The sequence below is a fragment of the Polypterus senegalus genome, chromosome 10, assembly GCF_016835505.1.
Source record: "Polypterus senegalus isolate Bchr_013 chromosome 10, ASM1683550v1, whole genome shotgun sequence".
Classification (NCBI taxonomy): Eukaryota; Metazoa; Chordata; class Cladistia; order Polypteriformes; family Polypteridae; genus Polypterus; species Polypterus senegalus.
Window position 1 is genome coordinate 44044863 of NC_053163.1, and position 26385 is coordinate 44071247.

Below are 26385 nucleotides of genomic sequence, written 5' to 3' on the forward strand. Positions count from 1 at the left end.
CCCTTTCACTTCTGTCACGTGCTCAGGGTGAACCTGCTCTCATCTGTAAAAAGCACAGGGCACCAGTGGTGCATCTGCCAATTCTGGTATTCTATGGCGAATGCCAATTGAGCTGCATGCTGCTGGGCAGTGAGCTCAGGGCCCATTAGAGGACATGGGGCCCTTGGGTCACCCTCATGAAGTCTTTCTGGTTGTTTGGTCAGAGACATTCACACCAGTGGCCTGCTGGAGGTCATTTTGTAGGGCTCTGGCAGTGCTCATCCTGTTCCTCCTTGCCCAAAGGAGCAGATACTGATCCTGCTGATGGGTTATGGACCTTCTATGGCCCTCTCCAGCTCTCCTAGAGTAACTGCTTGTCTCCTAGAATCTCCTCCATGCCCTTGAGACTGTGCAGGGAGACACAGCAAACCTTCTGGCAATGACACGTATTGATGTGCCATCCTGGAGAAGTTGGACTACCTGTGCAACCTCTGTAGGATCCAGGTATCGCCTCATTCTACCAGTAGTGACACTGACTGTAGCCAAATGCAAAACTAGTGAAGAAACAGTCAGAAAATATGAGGAAGGAAAAATGTCAGTGGCCTCCAACTGTTAAACCATTCCTGTTTTGGGGGTCATCTCATTGTTGCCCTCTAGTGCATCTGTTGTTAATTTCATTAACACCACAGCAGCTGAAACTGATTAACAACCCCTCTGCTACTTAACTGACCAGATTAATATCCCATAAGTTTCATTGACTTTATGCTATACTCTGATTAAAAAGTGTTCCTTTAATTCTTTTGAGCAGTATATATATATATATATATATATATATTGTAATAAATAACGAGTCCTCAAAATAGAAAAAGTTTTGTGGTTTTATCCCGTATATTGTCGTCCAGACAAAATGAAAAGAATGATCCAAATATGACCTTTTTTCAGTACACAAATGAATGAAATACTGTAACAAAATGGCGTTTATATAGAGGATGGGATGATGGGAGGAAGTGGTTGGCAGGAAGTGACGTTTGGAGGCAGGACCACGGAACCAACGTCATCAGATGGAAACCGGAAGTGATGTCATCGCGGCCATTTTGGATTTGTGATTTTGAGACTGTTTTACTTGTCTTCCGGTTTTCTGTAGATAGAAAGAGAGTCAGGTAAGCACCACGTGATAAACCCTTGTCTCGCGAGATTTCACTCACCTTTAGGCTCTTTGACTGCCTCCAACTCGCACGTGTGTGACATGACCCCCCCCTCAGCCCAGACCCATCCGGTCGGGCGACCTGCACCGAGAGGTCGTGAACCCGGGAGAGAGCATCTGCGTTGGCCTGCAAGGAACCTCTACAATAAGTAACGCTAAAACGGTACGGTTGAAGATCCAAAAACCACCTAGTTACGCGAGGATTTGACTCCCGATGAAGGGACATCCACTGTAAAGTGGCATAGTCCGTCACCAGAGTAAACTCTCGCCCCAATAGGTAGTACCTTAATGATGTGATAGCCCACTTAATCGCCAAGGCCTCTCCCTCCACCGCAGCATACTTCGTCTCACGGTCCAGCAGTTTCCGGCTCAGATACATAACGGGGTGTTCAGCACCGTCGATACATTGGCTCAACACGGCACCCAGTCCTGTGGCCAATGCATCGGTCTGGAGAACAAAAGGAAGAGAAAAGTCAGGAGATTTTAAAACAGGTGCTGACGTAAGGGCCAATTTTAAGTCACTAAATGCTTTATCTACTATATCATCCCATACCACTTTTATAGGTGCCCGTTTCTTTGTCAAATTAGATAAGGGCGAAGCAATTTCTGAGAAATGTGGCACAAAGCGACGATAGTAACCAGCTAATCCCAAAATGCTTGTACTTGCCACTTATTAATCGGACGGGGCCAATTTATGATGGCATCAATTTTAAGACATTGTGGCTTCACAACACCTCCCCACCAGATAGCCCAAATATTTGGCTTCTCTCAATCCAAAGAAACATTTCTTTGGATTAATACGAAGCCCTGCTGCTGCTAGTGTGGAAAGTACCATTTTCACCTGCCATACATGATCCTTCCATGTGCTGGAATAGATGACGACGTCATCTAGGTAGGCGGCACAATAGGAATTGTGGGGCTGTAGCAGTGTGTCTACCAGACGTTGGAAAGTAGCTGGCGCCCCATGCAAACCAAATGGAAGGACTCTGTACTGCCAATGTCCACTGGGAGTGCTAAATGCGTTTTTCTTTGCAGAATCCGCTAAGGAATTTGCCAATACCCTTTTGTCATGTCAAGGGTAGTTAGGAATTGAGCCTCCTAGTCGATCGAGCAGGTCATCCACTCGTGGCATTGGATACGCATCAAATTTAGAGACCTGATTGAGTCGTTGGAAGTCATTACAAAACCTCCAAGACCCATCGGGTTTAGAAACTAGAACAATTGGACTAGACCAAGGGCTATAGCTTTCCTCGATAACCCCTAAATCCAGCATTCGTCTAATTTCCAACTCTACTTCCGCTTTCTTTGCCTCCAGGAGTCTGTAAGGTCTCTCCCTGACAATCACTCCAGGGTCCATAATAATATCATGCGCAATCAATGCAGTACGTCCAGGTAATTCATCTACCACCTTAGGTACAGACAAGATAGCCTTTTCGAGATCTTGTCTTTGTTCTGATGTTAAGTTGGAACCAAAATTAAGTTTGGCACAGGACATAAAAAGTGAACTAGGCTGTCCGGAGGAGGGGTCGGGTTCCCTGTCCTTCCACGGTTTCAGCAAGTTAATATGATATATTCTTTCACTCGGTCGACGATTCGGTTGTTTAACTAAATAGTCGGCAGACCTTTTCTTTCTTTAATTTCATAAGGTCCTTGCCAATGGGCTAACAATTTATAATGGGATGTTGGGACTAATACTATAACACGATCACCCGGGACAAATTCCCGAATGGTGGCGTTTCTATTATAGTAACGTGACTGCGCTTGCGCTTTTCTAAATTCTCTTTTAGGATAGGCCTAATTTTCTCTAGTCTATGCGTAATTGCATATATTCAAGAATATTTGAGGTAGGGAGTACCTCCTCCTCCCAACCCTCTTTTAGCATGTCCAAAATCCCCCTGGGTTGTCTTCCATATAATAATTCAAAGGGAGAAAACCCTGTTGAGGTTTGGGCACCTCCCGGTAGGCAAACAAAACGAGAGGAAGCAACTGATCCCAGTTTCTCCCGTCCTCGTTAACTACCTTGCGCAACATCTGTTTTAACGTCTGGTTAAAACGTTCAACCAATCCATCAGTTTGAGGATGATAAACCGATGTTTTTAGATGTTTTATCTTGAGTAATTTGGCCACTTCCCTGAACGTTTCTGAAGTGAAAGGAGTCCCTTGATCTGTTAAGACTTCTTTGGGGATCCCAACACGCGCGAATATCCCTACTAATTCCCGTGCGATATTTTTTGTATTAGCTGAGCGCAACGGAACAGCCTCTGGAAAGCGAGTGGCATAATCTACTAAAACTAAAATATATTTAAATCCTTTTAACGAGGGTTGTAATGGACCAACGAGATCGATACCTACGCTCAAACGGGATATCAATGAGGGAAGGGAATAAGAGGAGCTTTAGTCCTTCTAGGTATCTGGCAATTGACACTCGGACATGAAGCGCAAAATCGCCTGACCTCCTCATTAATTCCCGGCCAAAAAATCTGAGTTTTATTCTCTCTAAAGTCTTATCGGAGCCGAGATGGGCTCCTAGAAGGTGGGCATGTGCTAATTCACATACTTTTCGCCGAAACGTACGTGGAATTAACAACAAAGCCCGCACTTCACCCTCGTGTTCTGCCACTCGATATAATAATTCATTTTTAATTACAAAGAACGGCATCGGTGGCATGGGATCTAGGTTTGTATAACCGTCAGTAGATACTATTGCATTTCTAGCATTTTTTAATGAATCATCATTCCATTGTTCTCTTTTGAATGATGACGGGGTTAATCTAAATTGTGCCGTTAAATTTTGAATAGGATCTTGTTCTAATTCAATGGGAGGAGCTATTGCCTCTACGTCTTCTGCGTCGACTGTAGCAGCTCCCGCAGAGGACGATGGGACATCAAAACTTTCGCACTGGGTACCCGTATGGATCCGTGCTACTGAGGGACACGGCGTGGAGGCAGTCGGAGCAGTATTCTCCATTACTAAGCCCAAATTCTTATTAGATGCAGTTACGTTCTTACCGCTGTTAATTTTATTCCAATCTCTTCCTAATATGACTGGAAAAGGGGGATCGGGCAATACTGCCATAGCCATAGATATTATTTTATATTCTACTGATATCACACACCTGGCGGTTTTGTAATATTTAATATCCCCATGTATACACTTTAGACTAGTTTTCTCCTTAGTCCACTGTTGCGGTAATACGTAACGGGTAGCAACAATGGAAATGTTACTCCCGGAATCAAACATTGCCCTTACCTTTCTGCCATTTATAATAACTGCACCTGTATATGGAAGAGACAGAGGGTTATTCACTGTGGCACAGTACCTTTCTCCCCTTACTATCGAGCAATCCATCGGCTCGTAGGCACAGCTCGGGGACAGATGTCCGATCTCCCCGCACTTGAAACAGCGAGGGGGGTCGGCTGGTCTGTCCCTTCTACGAACGGCAGGTTCGGAGTTTGTCGGGGGCTCAGGGACTGCCCCACGTATCTGTTGGGTTCGGCGAGAAGTCCGTTCCGACCGCCCCGATTTACTGGCCGCCCAATGACGCTCCGTTATTTGAATCAGGGTGTCCATATGTTTGTTTTCTTATTTGGTGGGCGATGTGGTCAGGGAGGGCATGGACGAAGGTCTCACATGCAAGGAGCTCCGCTATTTTATGGGAGGAGTTAATGTCGGGCCGTAGCCAGCGACACACCTTTCCCCAAGCTTCAAAGCCCTACGTTCTTATCGGCCTTTCGGGATCAAACTGTCACTCCCTCCTGTTGTTCGGATGAAACACTGTAGCGCTTGAACACCTCAGTCTTCAGAGCGTCATAGTTGGCTGCCTGTTCCTCAGTTAAGTCGTAATAAGCCCTCTGCGCTGTTCCCTTCAAATAGGGAGCCAGTAGGTACGCCCACTCCGACCTCGGCCAAGCATTCCGCTTCGCGGTTCTTTCAAAAATCAAAAAATAGGACTCGATGTCATCTACTTCAGGTAAAGGTGTTAACTGGATTGGCTGTGACCAAGCCACCTCCGTCCGTGCACCAGCACAGGAACAAGCCTCGGCTTCTGCCAACGGGGTTCGGGTCTCCCCCATCTGGATCTTCAGGGTTTGGAGATCTCCCATGATCGTATTTAGGACAGTATTCAGGTCTTGTTCTTCGCTCATGATGAACAATTGTATCCTGCCGACTACGCCAACTGTAATAAATAACGAGTCCTCAAAATAGAAAAAGTTTTGGGGTTTTATCCCCGTATATTGTCGTCCAGACAAAATGAAAAAATGATCCAAATATGACCTTTTTTCAGTACACAAATGAATGAAATGCTGTAACAAAATGGCGTTTATATAGAGGATGGGATGATGGGAGGAAGTGGTTGGCAGGAAGTGACGTTTGGAGGCAGGACCACGGAACCAACGTCACCAAGAACAGACTGAAGTAATCGAGTGGGAACCGGAAGTGACATCATCAGATGGAAACCGGAAGTGACGTCATCGCGGCCATTTTGGATTTGTGATTTTGAGACTGTTTTACTTGTCTTCCGGTTTTCTGTAGATAGAAAGAGAGTCAGGTAAGCACCACGTGATAAACCCTTGTCTCGCGAGATTTCACTCACCTTTAGGCTCTTTGACTGCCTCCAACTCGCACGTGTGTGACAATATATATATATATATATATATATATATATATATATATATATACTCAGCAAAAAGAAACGCCCTTTTTCAGGACTGTGTATTTCAACAATAATGTTTTAAAAATCCAAATAACTTTACAGATCTTCATTGTTAAGGGTTTAAACAATGTTTTCCATGCATGTTCAATTAACCATAATCAATTAATTAACATGCACCTGTGGAATGGTCGTTAAGACCTTAACAACTTACAGAAAGTAGGCATTTAAGGTCACAGTTCTAAAAACGCAGGACACTAAAGAGACTTGTCTACCGACTGTGAAAAACACCCAAAGAAAGATACCCAGGGTCCCTGCTCATCTGCGTGAACGTGCATTAGGCATGCTGCAGGGAGGCATGAGGACTGCTGATGTGGCTAGGGCAATAAATTGCCATGTCCGCACTGTGAGATGCCTAAGACAGCGCTACAGGGAGACAGGAAGGACAGCTGATCATCCTCGCAGTGGAAGACCACATGTAACAACACCTGCACAGGATCGGTACATCCGAATATCATACCTGCGTGACAGGTAAAGGATGGCCACAACAACTGCCCGAGTCACACCAGGAACACACAATCCCTCCATCAGTGCTCAGACTGTCCGCAATAGGCTGAGAGAGGCTGGACTGAGGGCTTGTAGGCCTGTTGTAAGGCAGGTCCTTACCAGACATCACCAGCAACAACGCCGCCTATGGGCACAAACCCACCTTCGCTGGACCAGACAGGAGTGGCAAAAAGTGCTCTTCACTGATGAGTCACGGTTTTGTCTCACCAGGGGTGATGGACGGATTCGTGTTTATCGTCGAAGGAATTGAGCACGTCTGGGACCTGTTTGATCGCAGGGTGAGGGCTAGGGCCATTCCCCCCAGAAATGTCCAGAAACTTGCAGGTGCCTTGGTGGAAGAGTGGGGTAACATCTCACAGCAAGAACTGACAAATCTGGTCCAGTCCATGAGGAGGAGATGCACTGCAGTACTTCAAGCAGCTGGTGGCCACACCAGATACTGACTGGTACTGTTGATTTTGAGCCTCCCTTCATTCAGGGACACATTGTGAAACATTTTTAGTTTATGTCTTATGGTGTTGACTCTTTTAGTGTATATACAAATATTTACACATTAAGTTTACTGAAAGTAAAAACAGTTGAAAGTCAGAGGACGTTTCTTTTTTTGCTGAGTACACTCTTTGGGGTGCGAGCAACTGTTGCTGAGGGTGGCAGAATCCATCAAGGAAGAAAAATGAAAAACATTATTTGTACAAAATCTTAATTTATTTATCCATTCCTAAATAATTAAATGGGCAGGCTATTTCGTATCAGTGCAATTGTGGTGTTATGGGTCTACAGCTTGTTGAGCAAAAGCCATTCGTTTTAAATAAATGATCGCCGCGCTCACGGCTTAGCGAGGGGACGTTGGGCTATAGTGGGCCGCGGGGCGATCCGTAGGGTGGGCGTTTCTCACCTAGTGCACAGGTGAGGAACTGCCCACATTCGTGATTGTCCCGTGGCTAATGCTGCAGCTGCTGTGGCCCTTGTCATTTTAAAAGAAGCGCGAGTCGGTTGTGGGGGAAAAAAGGGAGATCAAAAAATCAGAGATCGAGAGAGGAAAAGAAAGGAAAAAAAAGGACGGCGGTTTCAGTGAGCGAGGAAGCAGGCGGTGCAGGAGAGACAGACACGCGGTGTGTGCATGTGGTGAGCGCGCGATCAAGCGCTCGAGGGCAGCTGCGAGGAAGCTGGGTGTTAGGCCGTCACCCAGGTATTTGAATTGACGTTGCTCCCGCTGAGCGAACAGGTAGCGGGAGTGACTAGGTGAAAGCGACGAGCCGCAGAAGGCCACGGAAAGGCAGCGGTAGTCGGGAGGCTTGGTGGTGGAGTCCCCAACGTGGGCGACCTGGCCGTTGGTGGACATCAAGTCTCGGGGACTGGGATGAGTGCCAGACCGGAGCCAGGGATCGGGAGGTCTCCAGTCTCGTGTGTGTGAGAGAAGAGGGCAGCTGCAGAGAGTGTCTCGCCTGCTGCAAAGCCCAATTGGGAGGAGCAGGTGAGATGCTAACATAGAAGAGTGCCGGACTTGTTGGTTTTTTTTAAAGGCTGCTTCCTAAAGAAGATTTTACCTCTGGTTTTAAAGGATTGTGTACTTGGAGACACTGCACTATTTATTTGTGGACACTTCTGTTTTGTTGACTGTTTTTTAATAAAAGCACTGTTGCACTTTTTGCACCACCCCTTGCTCAATTGTTTATTTGCCTTCACTGACTAGCTCACTCGGTTTCATTATCGACAGTGTTGGGTTCAATGGTTCCCAAAATCAGATGGGAGTGTGGAGCCAGAACCCGCATCGTCACAGCAATACGCTGTTTGTTAAAACGTATGACTCCCGCTCTTACGTGCAAGTCTGCGTGGATATTATGAACTATCGTATCTGTTCAAGTTCTATTTAAATTTTAAATAGAAGGAACTTTTATTTAGTTGACAGAAATATCTTTGGTAGGAATGTAAGTTAAATGTAGGCATCACTGCATAAATTTTTCTTCACCATACAAATGTAAAGAATAAATTCGCCTTACATTGCAACCAAAGATATTTATGTCGATTAAATCAGGAGTGTCAAACTCAATTGCACAGGGGGACAAAATCCAAAACACACTTTAGGTCGCGGGCCGAACAGGATAAACATTTGTTGAACACACTAAAACTAAACTTTTAAAACATTAAAACTTTTAAAACTTAACTTTTTTGAACATAAATATGAATAAAAACAGACAGGAATATTATTCCGGAATAAATCAACTCAAACCTTAAATAACTTTTAATATTTTGCTCTCCATAAAAATATATCTTGTCTAAATTATACAAGTTAGAAATAAAGTAAACTTTAAAAGAACAAACATTCAAATTTCTTTACTCTTATGTAATTTTATATAAAAATTAAACTTAAATTTTAAATATCCCAAAAGATTTTGCTCTCCATAAAAATATATCCTGTCAAAATTATACAAATTCAAATATGAACATGCTGCATAACAAAATCCGGAAATATAAATAAAATGTGTTCTTTTCAGCAATAACAAATCAAATCATTCAGTTGTCCTTGCTCTTATGTCATTTTATCAGAGCTGGATGCCTGGCATCTTTTTTTGGCAACAAGTTCGTTTATGTTTGGTGTGAGGTTCTGTGTTGTGGAGACTCTCAGGATGGACTGCAGGTGCTCATCAGTGAGGCGACTCCTGTGTGCTGTTTTCACTGAGAAGAGCTTCTCACACAGATATGTGCTACCAAACATGCACAAGGTTCGAGCCGCATGTAGACGGAGCTGGAGCATTTCTGCGGGAATGGAGTGAATAAACTGTGCGGGCCCTGCAGTATCGTACTTTGCCTTCAGTGTGCGATTACACTGCAGCTCAATCACCTCCATCTGAATCTGCACAGGTGCAGTTTCCACATCGACGGCAAATGGGTTGCGAAACAACTCAAAATTCTTTTTTTGTACTTCAAAGTCACCAAAGCGCCGTGCGAACTCAGTGCGCAGTGCGCTCAGTTTATCAGCAAAGTGCGTATTTGGGAACACCGTTGTGCCGACTTTGTTCAACATTACTTGGCAACAGGGAAAGTGGGGCAAGTTGCACTGGTGCATTTGTGTCTCCCATAAAAGCAGCTTCACTTGAAATCACTTTGTGATTTTGCACGGGTAAAAACGTCTGCTGAAGTGTCAGATTTTTCTTTAACTCTTCTGCTTTCTGTATCTTGTGCATTGCATTCAGGTCTTTCAGGTTATCCTGATGTTTTGTCTCATAGTGCTGTCTTAGATAAAATTCTGTAATTACAGCCACATTAGCTCCACAAATGAGACACACAGGTTTACCAGCAATGTCAGTAAACATATACTCAGCCTCCCATCAGTTTTTAAAGGTTCTATTTTCAGAATCAACTTTTCTCTTCGGCATTGTGTGGGCTAGCTTCGCAATAACTTGCAGCATCATAAGCTAGACTTGATTAACGTGGTAAATGTTCGGCAAGGCAGCTGAAGCGCTGCATTATGGGATCTGTAGTTTATTGTATTACCAGCGCTTCATATCCCCGGGCCTTTAATAACAATAATACAGTATATAAAATGATCTCGCGGGCCAAATATAATTACACGCCGGGCCAGATGTGGCCCGCGGGCCTTGAGTTTGACACATATGGACTAAATAAAACTTGAAAAGATATATTTTTTCGAATGTGATCACGCAATTCAGATCGAGTTGACGCGCACTACAGTACATCAAGCCCGCGTGGTATTGTGGTTTTGCCTGCTTGCCTCAATAAGTTACCCTCCCCTCGCTCTTACTTTTTTACCATTCATCTAATGAATACACGGAGTATGGCTTTACCAAAACAATTATTGATGGCGAATAAAGTATCCATTATTCATAAAGCTTCAATTGGTGATCTGTCTTTCTGCGTTAACGCATATTTTTTCATACGTCTCAAACCAAGGGGATGCGAAGGTAAAATGAATCGGGAAGCGCGCATACATACTCAGTGCACCCCCTCTCGGGAATCAAACCTTGGACGCAAAGCCTCAACCATTGCGCCACGATGTGTGTTTTATCTTTTTGAGTGTATGTAGATCGGGGTATATATATATACATATATATATATATATCCGCGATTCGCAGCGGAGAAGTAGTGTGTTAAAGAAGTTATGAAAAAAAAAAAGGGAACATTTTAAAAATAACGTAACATGAGTGCCAATATACAGTAATTGTTTTGTGAGTGTTAGGAGTGTTGCTGTCATCAAGGATTTGATTATCATTATTTCTTTCAATCAGGTTCGTATTTGTAGGATGTGTTATGTTCAAGTTACATTCCGTGTTTGTCAATCGTTGTAAAGATAACAAGTTTCATTCATCGATTTGTTTCTTACTGCATCAATAAACAGCTCGTCTTCCTCTTTATCTGAGACGTGACACACTGCATGCACGGGTTTTTTTTTACACTGTCTTCCTTTAGCGGGACATTGACTTTTTCCACCGTGTGCTTTGTTTTCGCAGTAGCTGCACTTATGAATATGCTTGTATGTATCACACGCTTCATATTTTTTTGCTGCCTTCTCAATTGTGTAATTCGGTTTTTGTTCAGCACTCTTTGGAACTGTTGCTTTTTGTCTGTGCACTGCGTCATTTCACGTGAGCTGTTTGGTTTACATGCATCGAAGGTTTCCAGCTGTGCTGGTGCCATCTCGTGCGATGTCCACGACTGTATTTAATGTTAGCTAAGACCCGGCACTTAAAAGTTTCTCTCACAGTTTCGCTGAGTTTGTGCCAAACACCACCCTGACCATCTCATCTTCCTCTGCATAAGCACAGTCCTTCACCCGTGAATATTTAGCGGCAGTGTTTCTATTGGATTGCCGCTGACGGATGGCCTTATATGGGCAGGCACTAAATTACGTGGGAGGCGTAACTCCTCCTCCCACGGGCATCGAGCAGAAGTCTATTATAGTATATGGACGAAAAAATAGGTTCCAGTTATGACCATTACGTGTAGAATTTCGAAATGAAAACTGCCCAACTTTTGTAAGTAAGCTGTAAGGAATGAGCCTGCCAAATTTCAGGCTTCTACCTACACGGGAAGTTGGAGAATTAGTGATGAGTCAATCAGTGAGTGAGTGAGTAAGTGAGTGAGTCAGCGAGGGCTTATATATATATATATATATATATATATATATATATATATATATATATATTAGACAACAGACACTAGAAGCTGCTGATAAACCCTTCTCTTCGTTGCCAGTCTGTAGCAGCGAAAAAGTAAAAGCAATAAGAGTTTTAAAAGACATCAGTGAATTGGATCATGAGTTTGTGTAACGTTAATGAAAATGGCCAGGAGGTGTCACTAGAGAGGTGAGTGTCAAATGCTTCAAAGCTTCGATATGATTTCCGACACAATTGCTTCAAACATTTTGATGCTTTGTGAGGCTTCACTCCACCCATCACTACTTTCTGAGAGCTTAAAATACAGCACGGGTGGGCACATTCAGTCCTGGAGAGCTGCAGTGGTTGCAGGTTTTTGTTCTAACCCAGTTGCTTAATTCAAAACCAATCCTTGTCAATTATTTAATTTCATGGCTTGCTAGTGCTTTAACTCTGCCATGTCAAGTCATTCTCATATCCTAGATTTTGTTTCCTTTCGAAGGATATCATCCAAATGATTTGAAGTCTAACACAGATAAATTATTCTCAGTGCTTCACTTTTTTTCTATCCACTTTCCTTCCAAGTATTTAATTAAACTCAATAGTGCATGATAAATACACACAGGTGTAAACGGATACAAGCTAAATGGAGAAATACTAGTTTCTTTTGCCAATTGCATCTTCTTGCTAATAAGAAGCAATTAAAAAACAGTAATACAGCTGTTTAAGACTAAAATAAGCAATAAGTGTTCAAAATCTTAACGAGTGAGACAACTAAAGTGAAGCAGAAGTGTTACTTGAGCAATAAATGCTTCATAGTATGCAATTGGGTTGGAACAAAAACCCTGCAGCCACTGCAGACCTCCGGGACTGAATCTGCCCACCCCTGATATACAGGATTGTGGGGGATTTGGAGAAACAGGAGAATAACCAGCCTACCCTAAAGGGGAAACTTTGAGACATAAATGCAACCCTGCACACCACATCAATAAGCCACCAGTTGATGACTGTGTCACATACACTGACCTCCCCACGTTGCCCACCCCCGCACCCGACCTCCATCCCCCCCACACACTCCCTCCCCCGTTCCAGCCAGACAGGCCAGATGTTTTTTCGTGACTTATTGAGGAGCAGAAGTGCAACCAAGAGCACTGCCATGTTTCATCAGTACAAATCTGCACACCGGCATTAGACATTGCATACAAGGGCTATGCTTTCATTGCGGTGGCACTAACATGTAACAATCAAAGGGTATCAGGGAGTCAGTGGGCTGAGAGAGGGATATGAAACAGAAACAGTTCCCCTTTCCCTTGCTTAAATAACAAGCAGCACAGATTGAGAGACACTAAAAGAAAGAAAGAAAGAAAGAAAGAAAGAAAGAAAGAAAGAAAGAAAGAATGTGTATAATTTGGAGAGTCATTGTTTTGTTCATCTGACATGAATGAACTTAGCCCACAATGGCATCTTTTTAATCCTAACTCTTGCCTGACATCTGCTGGAATGCAGGAAGAACTACAAGTTGTTAGCTGATGAGAGACACTTGGGTCTGCAGACAATCATTCAGACACAGACACAGCTCATTTTGTGAGATTAGCTCATTGAAATTCTTTCCCCAAATGCTAAAAGAGCCTAAGTCTATTGTTTGTCTGTTTTTACAGCAGTAAAGGAAGTAGTACAGCGATTCTGGAGACATTGCAATGCCAGATTGATGCGCAGAGTGGATGAAGCAAGCCCCCTTTTCCATCTTCTTGTTCAAAAACTCAATTTTATTCTTGGTCTGCAGCTAAGGTGGTCACGAGTCCTGATAGGCTTAACAGAAAGCCCAGGTGTTGCCACAGAAGCAACAACTTTTGGACTTGAGTTATAAGTGAATGTAACTTGAATTCAGCACCAGCTCGTTACAAGAGCTGAAAAGCATTGCAAGTGACAAGAAGTGTTACAGCTAGTTCATCACTTAGAAACTGATCTATACAGTAAAGTTATGTTAGGAACATACTTTTCACATTCAATACAAGTGGTTTCAACACATAGAAGGTATTGAACTTCGAGTAACACTCCATTTCAGTTTCTCGCAATGATTTTCAAAGGGGAGAACACCTCTCTGTACATTAGTTTTCTTCCATTCTTCATCAATCCTGTGTAAATGCTGAAAGTATCTGATCATAAATCATGACTAGATGGGTTCCAAACACTTTTGCTCAATGACTTGCTCCCTATTGAGTACTATCTTTATGTTTTGGAATGTCCAAGATAACACAGGCATGATCATCTGCTGATTAGCTCACAAGCTTTGGTTTGCCAACATACGGTACATCACTTAAGGTAGACCTCTTATATCATTAAAAGATGCTGAGAAATTAGTTCACGCGTTTGTTTTGAGTCGACTAGATTACTGTAACGCACTCCTCTCAGGACTACCCAAAAAGACATAAATCGTTTGCAACTAGTGCAGAATGCAGCTGCTAGAATCCTAACTAGAAAAAGAAAATCTGAGCACATCTCTTCAGTTTTGATGTCACTACATTGGTTACCTCAATCCTTGGTTCATTCAGGATTGACTTTAAAATTCTACTTGTGGTTTATAAAGCCTTAAATAATCTTGCCCCATCTTATATATCGGAATGTCTGACACCTTATATTCAAAATCGTAAACTCAGAACCTCAAATGAGTATCTCCTTAGAATTCCAAGAACAAAACTTAAAAGTGGTGATGTGGCCTTCTGCTGTTATGCACCTTAAACCTGGAATAGCCTGCCAATAGGAATTCGCCAGGCTAATACAGTGGATCACTTTAAAAAACTGCTAAAAACACATTACTTTAACATGGTCTTCACATAACTTCACTGTACTTAAAATCCTAATACTCTGTATATCCAACTCATTATAATAACTATTCATGGTGGCTGTAACATCTGTACTAACCCCTACTCTCTCTTCTGTTTCCTTTTCCGGTGTCTTTTGGTGGTGGCGCATCTACTTAAAGCACCGTGATGTTCCAACAATAATGGATGGATTAAAAGCCAGAAGTCTGTATGACTATCAACATCAAGTGACTCCGTGAGAACCCTAACTAAAAAGAGGACTATTTCATTTATGTTAGGTAGAAAAACCAGAGGGGACTGGGTGGTCCCGTGGCCTGGAACCCCTGCAGATTTTATTTTTTTCTCCAGCCGTTTGGAGTTTTTTTTTTTTTTTCTGTCCATCCTGTCCATCGGACCTTACTCCTTTTCTATGTTAACTAATGTTGTCTTATTTTAATTTCTTATTTTGTCTTTTATTTTTCTTTTCTTCATTATGTAAAGCACTTTGAGCTACTTTTCTGTATGAAAATGTGCTATATAAATAAATGTTGTTGTTGTTGTTGTTGCCAAATGCCAGACTTCCTATTGGCTGAGGGTATTAATGCATGATACATATTATTGACATATGCCTGGACCTTCATAAGATGGTATTGTCCATGCCATTGTCATAAGTATCTGCTGCAAAACAATGAGGAGATGTGTCCCTAATACTATTGGTTTGAAGACTTTCTCCCAGTGCACTGTTCTCTGTCCTCTTTGCACTTCCCAAGGAAGCTCTGGTAAGTATGCATCTTAGCCTCTTCTAACTGATTCTCAAATCCTGGCTTTGCAAATGTCAGGCTTCCTATTGGCTTAGGGCATTATCTCATTATCTATTGTCTTAAACATTTAGCTGAATCCCAAAGACTTTTGATTCAATGCGTTGCTCCCTATTGAGTACTATCTTTATGTTTTGAACTGTTAAGGGAAGCAATGGCAGCTGTACATCTTAACCTCTTCTGACTGGTTCTAAAACCCTGGCTTTCCAAATGTCAGGCTTCCTATAGGCTGAAGGCATTATCTCATTGTCTTTACACAGCAAAATCAGCAGTGTTTATTGTTCAGAGTTACATGAAATGTAGTGTTTAATGAACTCTAAGCATAGTTTGATTTTACACTGTCAGTGTCAAGGTTATAAAAGAGTTGTAGTTTTAAGATACAATCTCTACACAAAAGTTAAATTAGCAACGCCGCCATTTTCGTTGGTTCGTTAAGGACAGAATAAAAACTTGCAACTGAGCCATTTTAAACTTAATTTTGAGAACATATGGCTAGTACAAGAGATAATGTAAGTGTTTGTAATTTACATCTACACGTATGTAGTAAGCTATTGTTTGTTAGTTGAACAAATTAGCTTCACAAATTATTTTAATGAATTGCCTTTGATAAGAGCAGAAGCAATGCGACAAAATATTAAATAACATTGATTTTACATGTTTAAAATTAATGTTATTAATTTTTTTACCGTCCAACTGTTTGGTGGATTGAAAGCAAAACACATGTAAGTTATCAAAGCATTAGATATGTATATATTCATCATTCATAAAATGTTCTTTACAGCTATTGTTCGTAGCCGATATGCTACTATTTCTATTTATAAACAGAGAGTGAGGTGCATCAGAAAACTTCTTCTATGTGTTGAAACTACTTGTATTACATATGAAATGTAGGTTCCTAACAGAAATTTACTGTGTAGATCAGTTTCCACGTAATAAACCAGCCGTAACAATTCTTATCATTTGCAGTACCCCGTCAAAATACTGATGTAAAAACAGTTCTAAATGATGAAGTTTGGATGGTTCCCTAAGTGTTACTCAGGATACACTTCAACATCTCAAATTCACCTGTTTTACCCCTTGAAACAAATGGGGTGAACTGAAGTTGAGCATTACGTAATATTCCTTAACTTCTATATGTTGAAACCACTTGTATCACTTGTGAAAAGTAGGCTCTAGGAAGAGTCCTGGTGGTTTCAAACTTCTTCCACTTACGGATGATGGAGGCCACTGTGCTCATTGGGACCTTCAAGGCAGCAGAAATTTTTCTGAAACCTTCCCCAGATTTGTGCCTCGAGACAATCTTGTCTCGGAGGTCTACAGACAATTCTTTTGACTTCATGCTTGGTGTGTGCTCTGACATGAACTGTCAACTGTGGGACCTTATATAGACAGGTGTGTGCCTTTCTAAATCATGTCCAATCAACTGAATTTACCACAGGTGGACTCCAATTAAGCTGCAGAAACATCTCAAGGATGATCAGGGGAAACGGTATGCACCTGAGCTCAATTTTGAGCTTCATGGCAAAGGCTGTGAATACTTATGTACATGTGCTTTCTCAATTTTTTTAATAAATTTGCAAACATCGCAAGTAAACCTTTTTCACGTTGTCATTAAGGGGTGTTGTGTGTAGAATTCTGTGGAAAAAATGAATTTAATCCATTTTGGAATAAGGCTGTAACATAAGAAAATGTGGAAAAAGTGATGCACTGTGAGTACTTTCCGGATGCACTGTATATCTGGTTTTTGGATGACCCCATGTCTGCTTTCGGGTTGCACAGTGGCGCAGTGGGTAGCACTGCTGTCTCACAGTTAGGAGACCCGGATTCGCTTCCCGGGTCCTCCCTGCATGGACTTTGCAAATTCTCCCCGTGTCTGAGTGGGTTTCCTCCGGGTGCTCCCACAGTCCCTCCCACAGTCCAAAATCATGCAGGTTAGGTGCATTGGCGATCCTAAATGTGTGTGTGTGTCCTGCGGTGTGCTGGTGCCCTGCCATGGGGCTTGTTCCCTGCCTTGCTCCCTGTGTTGGCTTGGACTGGCTCCAGCAGACCCCCATGACCCTGTAGTTAGGATATAGCGGGTTGGATAATGGATGGATGGATGTCTGATTTCATTCCAGATGAAGTAATGCCTGGTTTTTGGATGATGCCATGTCCGCTTTCATTCCGGATGACCCTATGTCTGCTTTCATACTGGATGACACCATGCCTGGCTTTTGGATTACCCCATGTCTGATTTCATTCTGGATGACCCCATGCCTGGTGTTTGGAAGACCCCATGCCTGCTTTCATTCTGAATGACCCCATGCTTGGTTTTTGGATGATCCCAGAAAGTTTCTAAATCCCAAAAAGTTTTTAAGTCCTTAAAATTTTCTAAGTCCCAGAAAGTTTCTAAATCCCAGAAAAGTCCAGACAGAAAACCAGGCATAGGGAGGCCCGGGAAGCTTCTCGCCAATTCCACCCCCACGAAAGGTGGCCAAGCTAATATTATGCAGGAACATGTCAGCTGAAGTCAGACTTCCAGGAAGGTACCTGGGTGCCTGGCTGATTTGACAGACCAAGGTGAGCCAAAGGCCTGCTGCCAGGTGCTGCTGTCAGTCCCTTAGAAGAACAATTTAGACACAGGGTCATGTAAATACTGTAGTTTCGCGGATGACCCCATGTCTGCTTTCATTCTGGATGACCCATGCCTGTTTATTGGATAACCCCATGTCTGCTTTCATTCTGGATGACCCCATGCCTGCTTTTGGATAACCCCATGCCCGCTTTCATTCTGGATGACCCCATGCCTGTTTTTTGGATGACCCCATGCCAGCTTTCATTCTGGATGACCCCATGCCCGCTTTCATTCTGGATGAACCCATGCCTGGTTTTTGGATGAAACAAAAGTCCCAGAAAGTGAAGTCCCTGAAATTTTCTAAGTCCCAGAAAGTTTCAAAGTCCCAGAAATATTCTAAGTGCCAAAAATCTTCTAAGTCCCTGATAATTTCTATGTCCCTGATAATTTCTAAGTCCCAGAAAAATTCTAAGTCCATAAAAGTTTTTAAGATCCCAGAAATTTTCTAAGTCCAGACATAAAACAAGGCATCGGGAGGCCCAGGAAGCTTCTCGCTAGTTCCACCCCGCCGAAAGGTGGCCAAGCTAGAATTATGCAGGAACATGTCAGCTGAGGTCAGACTTCCAGGAAGGTACCTGAGTGCCCGGCCGATTTGGTCTCGGTCCCTTAGAAGAACGATTTAGACACAGGGTCATGTAAATGGTTTTACTAATGACCCTATGTCTGCTTTCACTTTTGATGACCCCATGTCTGGTTTTTGGATGACCCCATACCTGCTTTCATTCCGGATGACCGTGCCTGGTTTTGGATGACCCCATGCCTGGTTTCCTTACGGATGACCCAATGCCTGGTTTTGGATGATGCAAAAGCCCCAAAAAGTTTGTAAGTCCCAGAAATATTCTAAGTCCCTGTAACAAAAGGCACTATATAGGCACCTGACTCGACACAGACGGACACGGATGCACGTATAAAAATAAACAAACTTTTATTTTCTTTACCTGTGGGGCATATCTTCCCCGTGAACCCCACAGGCAATACACAGTCCCAAAGCACAACAAGACCCACAACAGTTTTCTCTTTTTACCACCACTCTTCCTCAAGCTTAGTCCACCTCCTCCCGACTCTGGCCTCCAAGTGGTGGTGGCTGGCCCCTTTTATAGCCCACCCGGAAGTGTTCCAGGTGCTTGACCACCTGGTCCCAATTGCCCTTCGAGGTGGGGCTGAAGACTCATCCACCCGGGCTGTTGATTCCACGCAGCACCCCCTAGCAACCACCCCAGCGCCCAACCAGGCTGTGGAGGACTCCATCTCTCATGGACCCATGCGGGAAGTTGAGGAATCACCATTGGCCAGGGAGGCTGCCACCAAGCATCCCAGGGGAGGTATTGAGCTTCCCAAGGTTGCTTCGCCAGAACATATGCAGCAGGGGCGTCCCGGCTGGGCATGGGCCCTAGCCGCCCATCACATCCAAAAAGTTTCTAAGTCCCAAAAATTGTCTAAGTCCCAGAAAGCTTCTAAGTTCCTGAAATTTTCTGTTCCACAAAGTTTCTAAGTCCCATTTTTGCTCAACAGCAGAAATGGGTTCGTTTACCTCTGGGTTCTGGCTGTTTACAGTAAATGCGGACATTAATGCTTAAAACAGGACAGCATCTGACAGTAGTGCAAAACAAAATAGCCCTATACACAGTAGTCTCATCCTGCTGATGAAACGAAACAGCCACAAACCAATCTTTGAGTTCGATTTAAAGCAGGCATGACTGGCTTCAAAATAAAACTGAACGCTTCATCCCCGGTGTTTTGTTGGCCATTTTAGACTCTGTGAAAGAGCAATAGACACTTGCGTTTCAAATCTCACAGAACTTATCCCTTAAACACTTCTAGGAAGGTTCTGTTTCTGTAATCGACTTCACAGTTAAAACTAATCCTTTAATCGAGACGAGACATGTTACTTAACAGGAAGTTTGGGTTTGTTTAGCTCTGGGTTCTGGCTATTTAGAGTAAACACGGACATTAATGCTTAAACCAGGGCAGCATGTGACGAGAGTTCAAAACAAAATAGCCCTATATAGTGTCATCCTTCTGGTGAACCGAAACAGACAAATTCCTATCTTTGGGTTCGATTAAAGCAGGTATGATTGGCTTCAAAATAAAACCAAATGCGCCATCCCTGGCATTTTGTGGGCAGTTCTAGACTCTGCAACAGAGCAATAGGCACTCTCGTTTCAAGTATCACAGCACTTATCCCTTAAACACTACTAGGAAGACTCCACTTCTGTAATTGACTTCACAATTAAAAGTAAGCCTTTACTCAAGAGGAGACGTGTTGCTCAACAGCAGGAATGGGTTAATTTTTCTCCGGGTTCTGCCTGGTTAGAGTAAACGGCAGCATTAAAACATTAATGCTTTAAACAGGACGGCATGTGATGCGAGTGCAATACAAAATAGCCCTATATAGTCTCATCCTGCAGGTAAACTGAAACAGCCACAAACCTATCTTTGAACCCGATTTAAAGCAGGCATGACTGGCTTCAAAATAAAAACCAAACGCATCGTCCCCAGTGTTTTGTAGGTCATTCTAGACTCCGCAAAAGAGCAATAGACACTCGCATTTCAACTTTATCAGCTCTCATCCCTTAAACACTTCTAAGACGGTTCTGCTTATGTAATCAACTTCACGGTTAAAACTAAGCCTTTAATCGAGAGGAGACTTGTTGCTCAACAACAGAAATAGGTTTGTTAACTTTGGGTTGAGGCTGTTTCGAGTAACCGTGGACAGTAATGCTTAAAACAGGACGGCATGTGATGGGAGAGCAAAACAAATAGCCTTATATAGTCTCATCCTGCTGGTGAACCGAAACAGCCACAAACCTATCTTTGGGTTCGATTTAAAGCAGGCATGATTGGCTTCAAAATAAAACCAAACGTGTCATGCCTGGTGTTTCGTGGGCCTTTCTAGACTCCGCAAAGAGCAATGTCCTTCTGGGTCTTCTTCCATTGACAAAAAGCAAAGGATGGTGTGATCGGACACTGTTGGACCTTTACCTTGGAGTTCATTTTGTATGTCTTTGAAAGTTGTCTTTAGCTTATTTTTACTATTCTAACTGTCCTTCTCCCCATTCTGGGGTCCATTTTACTCTTGCAGCTGTGTCCAGGGAGGATGGCTACAGTTTCATGGACCTTTAACTACCTAATAATATTTGCAATCAATGTCCAGGAAACTCAAACTGCTTGGAAATAGTCTTATAGCCTTTGACTTCATTTGTTTATAATTTATGTTAAGACAACTCTTTCCTTTGCTTTCCCTGGTTCATGTTCAGTGTGGGACACACAATGATAACAAACAGTACAGTGACTACTTTTCTGCATTTAAATGACTGGCTGCACAATTGGAGACGTGTGATAGTAAAGTATACATCCAGTTTGAAAAATCTCTATTTATTTATTATCTTTTTTAGGAGTATTGATAAAAGTGTCCAGGTCATTTTAGAAAATCTTTGTAGAATAAGCAATACTTGATCTCTTTTCACACTTGCTTTGCCTTACTTGATGAAGGCATGCAGGTATTTCTGGGACAATTGCTTTTCATGGAATCACTTTTCAGGAGGCATACACCACTTTTTAATTGAGCTGTAAGGGTACCAACAAATTTGTCCATGTCAGCATGGAGATGTGGAGTTTAATTTTATGCTGTTTCAAGTTTGTTGCACACAAATACATTTTTGATATTTGAATCTTTACTGGTGGTCCTAGCCCTCTTAGAGTCACTCCCAGAAGGTTAAAAATTAGAACTTTTAAACATACAGTAAGCATTTGGGGTATCATTTTAGACTATTTTAAGGTCAGTGATTATGAATATGATATTATTTCTGATTTCTATCAGTTATGAGGAATCTAGTTTTCTATTATTCTATAATTACTAATTTCTATTACAATTGAGAACATTTAAATTGAACTACACATTTTGATAATTCAAATATTTGATGCAACTATTTTTGTTCATTATGTATGTCTGTCTCATGAAGCCAATCATTGCATTTCATATGAATACCCCGAATTAGGATGGTTTACAATAATGCAGGCTTTGTCAGTTTATTCTACAACAAATGTTTTCCTTGTACAGTAATTGGAGGCAATTTGGCTGATCATAACATTCATCCAAAGTGTTGCAGTAATTTATACATTTACATATAACAATAAATACAACTTGCTTAAAATACTGCATAAAATAAGGGGATACATTTAACAGAAGATAAAAAATGAATATTTTTGATCTGAAAACAGTCAACACAATAGAAACATATGAGTGAATAATACATTTGTCAGAGAACACAAGGCTAGGCACCAGAGGTATTTTATAGAAAATGCAATTCACCACATGATGGGGCTAAAACATCACACTTTAATATCTGACATTTTGCAGAAAGGAAAGATACATTTACACTGTTCAAAATTGCAAGTATTTTACTGAAATAATGTAACTGTTTTTGCAATTATATTTTTAAAAATGAGCTAACATAAAGAAAATAGGAAATTTACTACTGAATAGTGGGTTAAATATTGACATGAAAGAAAAAATATATGGTACTGTATGTACAATACATAAAATACGCTACATGTATTTCCATGCATATATCCATTTTTGTAAGCATTTGTTCCAGCTCAGGGTCAAACAAGACAGGTATGATATCTGCTTGGAAAGCCAGCCAATCTTGGGATCCACACAACCCTGTCCACACAACAGGGAAATTTAAAATTTAGAGTTTCTTCTTATTGCATATTGCAATGCAGCATAATAAAAACAAAAAAACACACTCAGTCACAAGAGATTGCTTTTGCATAAATGAGTTTACTAGGAAACAAACATATTTGTGTGTACCCTCTTTAATTTAAGGTGCCATGTATATGTTAATGGACACTTCTGAGGACACCTCTCTTGTTGTGTGCAGTGCACGTGCCTATTGGGAGTAGGGCCTGAACATCATTGAGGTGTACAAGTAGACTCGGTTAGATGAAGAGCAGATGCGGCCTGGCGGAATTGATTAGATCTTCTCTCAGCTTCTGGTTTACGTGCTGCTGTCAGACGTTCTCCAGGGTTTCTAGACAACTAGGTGAATAAAGAATCTGTTTGAAAAGTTCTGTTTTCACTGTCTTCGTGTCTATTTACTTTCCATTTGCATTTATTTATTAAGCTGATATTTTGTACGCATTTTGATTTTTAAGACACAAGTGTATTAAAACAAATACCAGGGTAATAACCATAAAAGGGATTATTAAAATGAATGCTCAATTACGCATAAGTACAAGTTAGCAAAGTATTTCACATAATAAGCATTATAAAATTAGAGGATATAAATTTAAAAAGGAAAAGTGAGCTTTCAAAAAAGAGTTACAAGAAAATACACCAGCAGTCCTGTTTGGTTAACTCAGAAAAATGGCAAATCACAGACAATTCACAATATAGGTGTCAGACTAGCTAGTTCTCCTGTCCTTGTAAATTTAAAATGAGTCGTAAATGTCTGGCTTATATACATATTATGTGATAATATTATGGAAGTGTGCTTAACCTTCTAATTTAAAAGCAGTGAGTGGAGAGAGGCTAAGAGGGATAAAACACATATTGTAAGTTTGATAGAAGGCTATATTTAAGGCAGGTTACTGCATTCTGGTACAGCTAAAGTGTTACAAAGGTGCAGTCTATGATTCCTTACTGCAGGGGACTGAGATGGTCTAGGAAATGTTTGACCATTGATTAGACAAGAAGGCCCGAGGAAGTGGTCAGCCTTGGTGCAGTTCTCAGAGTCGAAGTTGTAGGGAGCAAATCTGCAGGAATTAGTCCATGAGGTGATATTGTACAAACTGTCATCTGAGATTAAATCTGACAGTCTTGGGCCTTCCCCTGTAGTTGTGCCCATGGTGATTGAGAGGTTAGAATGAAGAAGTGGTTTGCCTAAAATAGGGAGCAGCTCAGTCTTATAGAACTGGAATAGCAGGGGGTGTTCAGTCATCCATGTACAGATGTCAGCAAGACAAGCAGTAATATGGCAGAATGTCTGCAAAGTACAGGACAGCTCTAAAAAATGAGTGTTTAAGTCAGAATACACAGCAAATCTTGCTGTTATATAAAGTTATAGTATAAATTTACCATATATAATATTGTGATAACAGAAATATGCATACAAATGCTATCAGAACAGCAATAAAATTTCTCTTAGTTTAGGGTTGCATGCCTGTGGCAAATTGACGCATTCAATGAATAGTATAGTAATTTTGCAATAATGTATTGTAACTGTAAACCAGTGCTAAATAGCTACAGTATTAAATTATTTGATTGTTATGTTGTATAGTGTCTTTCATAGTTAAAACTATAAATACAAATTACAAAATAAACAATATTATAATACAAAGTATAAAACTGATAACTGGGTTTATACCAAGGCATCACATGAAATGTAAAGGAAAGAGTTGTGCCAAGTCCCTGAATCTGAATGTATATATTATTATTAGTAGTAGTAGTAGCAGTAGTAGTAGTAATACTGCATTTAACAGTAGCATGTCTGACCAACATGAATCATGTCATTATGAACACAGATATCTACTGATTGGTCCTTTAGATAGAAAAGAATTATGACCTAAAATGCATCCATCTGTTTCTTGGATTCAATATTTACATTTCAGGCTAATTTATAGTTACTACTGGGTACATGATGGAAGGACCTGTTTGGTGAGTGGGGATTTTTTTTTCACAGGTAATGAAGCCACATGTGCAGCAAAAAAAGTCATCAGTTACAACATATGGGTTTGGGCAGGAAGCAACTAATGTATGGTATTATATGCTATAGGATGATGAGGCTATGAAGAAACATTCCCATGTCTTACACTTGGCCAAGGGTGTTGCTTATAGCAGTAGTAATAGTAGATGCAAGTACCAGGAGGTCACCCAGGGAGATGTGTCTTTTCCAAACTTCCTCAAATGTCTGTCTTCCTTAAACCTCATCCATCTTATTAAGTTATGTGGCAACACTCATTTGGTGGCAGTCATGTGACAGGAGAGTTCTAAGAATTAAAAAGAGTACACCCTCCATAACTGCTTTACAGCAATTTGCTACATAACCCCTTCAGGTGTCAGCAACATTTGGGCTGAAGTGTAAGATCAAAGTCTGGTGGGGTTTTTTTTAGGTGTGCCTAGAGTTGTGGATTGTATTGTTCTTCCCTGCCTTTTTTTCATGGCTCCAAAGTCTGTACTAACCCCTACTTTCTCTGCTGTTCTTTTTCCAGTTTTCTGTGGTGGCAATCTGCACCACCTCCACCTGATCAAGGCACCATGTCATCCCTACATTGATGGGATGAAAGTCTAATTCTTCCATGTGAAGCCTGAAAACCATGAGGACTGATTGAGATCATTGATGTTAGGAAAATTGCCTAGAGGGGGCTGGGTGGTCTGCCTTGTGCCCAATGTTGGCTGGGATTGGCTCCAGCAGACCCCCGTGACCCTGTGTTTGGATTCAGCGGGTTGGAAAATGGATGGATGGGTGGGCTGGGTGGTCGCATGGCCTTGGAACCCTTGCAGATTTTTTTTTCTCCAGCCTTCTGGAGTTTTTTTAAATTGTTTCTGTTCTCCCCAGACCTTACTTTATTCTTTGTTAATTAGTATTTCCTAATTTTATTTTTATATATTTTTTCTTTCTTCATCTCGTAAAGCACTTTGAATACATCATTTGTATGAAAACTTGTAATATAAATAAGTGTTGTTGTTGCCAGTGGCACAGTGTTGCAGTGTTAACAAAGTAGCCCCAAAGATCTGTTTTCCTGGATTTAAACCAGACCTGCTGTAGTCTGAGTGGATTTTGTACATTTTGCATGTGTGCATGTGGATTTTCTTCCAGATAATGTGTTTTTTCATGTACATTTTAGATAAATTGCTGGTTTCAAATAAGCTCTTTTTGGGAGTGAGTTTGTGTGAGTGACCACTGCAATGGGCAGCACCTTGTTCATATCTTAGGCCTGATGTTGCTGGGATAGGCTTCTAGCTGTCTGGGACCCTGAAGTGGATTAACTAGTTTGAAATGTTTTATTTTTGTTATGCTTACTGGTCAATGATTTTTGACTTTCAAACTCTTTGTAAATTTCTTTTTATAAAGCATGCAGTAAAGCTTATTAAATGTTTACCTCTGTTCTGGGCTTCTGTCAAATTTAAGGGTATAACGGGAGTCCCACACAGCTAATGGTCCTTCATGCACTGTCAATAAACACTCCTAACATGTACATCCTTTTTGTATGGCAGAAAACAGCCCTAAAGCAGGATGCTGAGTAGGGGGTACATGTCAAAGGTCCAGCTAGACAGTGCTAGCGTGAAACTAGGAGTCTGGTCCATTGTATATTTTATAATATATATAGAAACATCAAAGAAGCCTTAGGTCCTCATTTATAAAGCTTGCATACAGACAAAAATTGGCTCAAAATGTACGCAGCTTCCCACATGAATGTTGGGATTTTTAAAAGAACACTGTTAGGGGAACGTGCATATATTTAAAGCTTGCATATACAACATTTTGGAGAAACTGGGAAATGATGACACCCTTGATAAAGTAAGCAAAGGCAGCAAAAATGGCTAAATGATGATTTGCATGCATTATTATAATATATAATAACAGCTCAGTTATATAAATTATAATAATTTATATCACCGATCTGTTATT